The sequence below is a fragment of the Crocuta crocuta genome, unplaced genomic scaffold, assembly GCF_008692635.1.
Source record: "Crocuta crocuta isolate KB4526 unplaced genomic scaffold, BGI_CrCroc_1.0 scaffold791, whole genome shotgun sequence".
Lineage (NCBI taxonomy): Eukaryota > Metazoa > Chordata > Mammalia > Carnivora > Hyaenidae > Crocuta > Crocuta crocuta.
In genome coordinates, this window is record NW_027532408.1 from 524,896 (window position 1) to 527,847 (window position 2,952).

General features: G+C 41.6%; 1 pseudogene; it reads right to left on the reverse strand.

The window, feature by feature from the left end:
* Positions 1–1,720: 1,720 nt before the first annotated feature.
* Positions 1,721–2,043, reverse strand: LOC144243682 (10 kDa heat shock protein, mitochondrial pseudogene; annotated as a pseudogene).
* Between the last annotated feature and the right edge of the window lie 909 nt (positions 2,044–2,952).

Genomic DNA, 2,952 nt, shown 5'->3' on the forward strand with positions numbered 1-2,952 from the left:
TTTGACTATATATTCTTCATATCAATCTACTTAGTTCATACTCAAGCATAGAAAATCCTTTCATTGAGGGATGCCTGGGTGCCTCAGTCAGTTAAGTGTCTGACTCTTGATTTCAGCTCAGGTCATATCTACTGGTCATGAGATTGAGAACTGTGTCAGATTCTGCACTGGGCAGGGAGTCTGCATAAGATTCTCTCTCTTTGCCCTCTCTTGCTCTCTCTCACCTCTTAAAAAAAAAGAAGAAGAAGAAGAAAGAAAGAAAATCCCTTCATTGAGTTGAGAGGAAGTCTGCAACCTACAGAAAAAAATCACTAATAATACCAGGGTTTCAATGTTAGAACAGTTGGTGTACTTCACCATGCTTTGGTAAGTATGAAGGAAGACTTGACTCCCCAGTTGAGGTGAAAGAGCCATTTATGGCTAAGGAAGAGCTGAGCCTTAGCTGGGAATCTGGCCTTGCAAGAGTCTTGGGCATCCTATTTCCAGAAGAAATAGTTAGAAACAACAGAAGTAAATTAGCGCTTGGCCAATTATTACTGCTGAATAACTTGGTGGAAAGAAGAGGCAACCAGATGCTAAGTCTTAACAATCTAATGGCAAGGAAGAAATAAGGTGACAGGTAGGGTCAGGATCTCCTTTGTGGTGAGAAATGAGAAGATCTACTTAAAGACTCAAAGAAGACACAAGGAAAGCACTAACCTGATGTAAAAGCCTAGATTGCTTCCCAAAGGGTGAGTTGTGCTAACTATACCTTGTACTTTACTGCCAAGTGCTGCCTTTTAATGGATGGTTAACGGCTTACCTTGGTATCACCACAGAGCTGGACCTTGTCCTGGATTCCCCTAAAGTCAGTCTGGTCAAGCTGGAAACCCTATTTTCCTGAATTTCTTGCACTGTAGGTTTCTAGGTTAGCAGTGATTAATTCGGGATTCTGGAAACAGAAGTGCAATAGTGGCTAGTACTCTCCAAAGGTCTTTGCAGTCAGATAGAATGAAAAACCAATGCAGAGGTTCCCCAAAATTTCCAGTTTTCCTTCACTCTCCTCTGGCCCCTTCTAACTCTTTTTCCCAACTACTGCCACTGCTTCCTAACAGAGGCCCATGCCTACCACCAGAAACCTCGATACAGATCCACAGAAGCCATAGCTACGGAGAGTCAATAACTTCCCATAGACTTCCCCATGGACTTCCCCTTTGTGTTTTCACTTCAGGGACTGAATGTTCTTGACTTCTCTTAACTTCTCTGCATCTTCTATCTTGTCCACTTGTAGCAATGCTTTAAGAAGACAGCTTTCTTAATATTTTAAAACTTTTAAAAAATATTTATTTGAGAGAGACAGAGTGCAAGCAGGGGAGGGGCAGAGAGAGAGGGAGACACAGAATCCAAAGCAGGCTCCAGGCTCTGAACTGTCAGCACAGAGCCTGACATGGGGCTGGAACTCACAAACCATGAGATCATGATCTGGGCTGAAGTTGGATGCTTAACCAACTGAGCCACCTAGGGACCCCAAGAAGACTGATTTTATTTTTTAAAGATTAACCACTCATCTATGTGTTTTTATTTGGTAATATTTATATCAGTACATCAAAAGTAAATTTTAGAGACTTGGGATATCATTAGTTTGGATACCATGAGTGTATTATAAAAGAGACATGAAAGTTATTTACATAATTAAAGATTTCACACTTGACTGGAATGGGCAGCTTCCCTAAATGCCATTTCAATAGTGATGTATTGAATCATTATTCAACACATCTACATACTTTCCGAGAATGTCACCACCTCTAAACCAGAAATAATCCATGTCATCTAAAACTACTTTGGTGCCTCCATATTCTGGGAGAAGAACCATATCTCCAACTTTCACGTCAACTGGTTGAATCTCTCCACCCTTTGCTTTGGAGCCTGATCCAACTGCTTCTACTGTTGCTTGTAAGACTTTTCCTTGAGATTTTTCTGGAAGCATAATGCCTCCTTTGGTTATAGTTTTGGGTGCACTCCTTTCAACTACAACGCAAAGGGAGGAAGAAACCTTCTAAACATCTATTTTGGTCTTGCCATGACTCCAAACCCCACTCCCACTTCTCCCACTCCACCCCCACCTCTCCCACTCCATCCCCCCACCCCCATTTTACTCTGCTCTGGAGCTGCTGCTACAGCAAGTCTGGAGTCTGACCCTTGGGTCACGTGATCCAAGAAGACTGATTAATGCCTCTCCATCTGATTTCCAGTTCCTCTTTCTGGACCTTTGCTTCCTCAGCTTCTCCCTCAATTGTGCAGGGTCTAAATCCTGTAACAAATTTCTCATTCCATACATTCATGATGGTTGTGCTTCACTGACTAGAAAATGTCTTTCTAATCTGAATGGATCCTTGTTCATCTAGGAAGTAGCCATGTCTCCTTTGCTCCAGGAACCACCCCCTGCTATGTCTCAGGATTGCTCCTATATCCAGAGGGAGAAGGAAAATGCATATGGCTGAAAAGAAGATGAACTTTCCAAGTCAATGAGGTAAATATTCTCTGACTCATCCTCCAGCACACATAAAACTCTCATAATAGAATGTTCTAACTTTATTTTACCCCCCTGCCTTTCCCAAAGAGCAATTGGCCTCCTGATGTCTTTTGCAGGGTAAGTAAAATCTGCCTTGTTTTTCTGTGGCAAGCAAGTATGGGCATGTAAGGTTTAAATAAGAGAAAAGGTCTAATGGGAAGGGAGAGTGTTAGAATGAGACAGAAACCAGTAGTTTACTCATCAGGACTCATTGTAAGTAACACAAACCAACTTAGTTCAAGCTACATTAAACAAAAATGGTAACATTATTTCATACAATTGGCAAGTCCAATGGTGATCCTAGTTGAAGCCTAGCTGGATCTGGAGGTTGTATTTCTCATCCTTTCTTGATATTGTTTCTTGAGAAGAATTGACTTACTTCTCAAGCAGGCTTTCTCCTA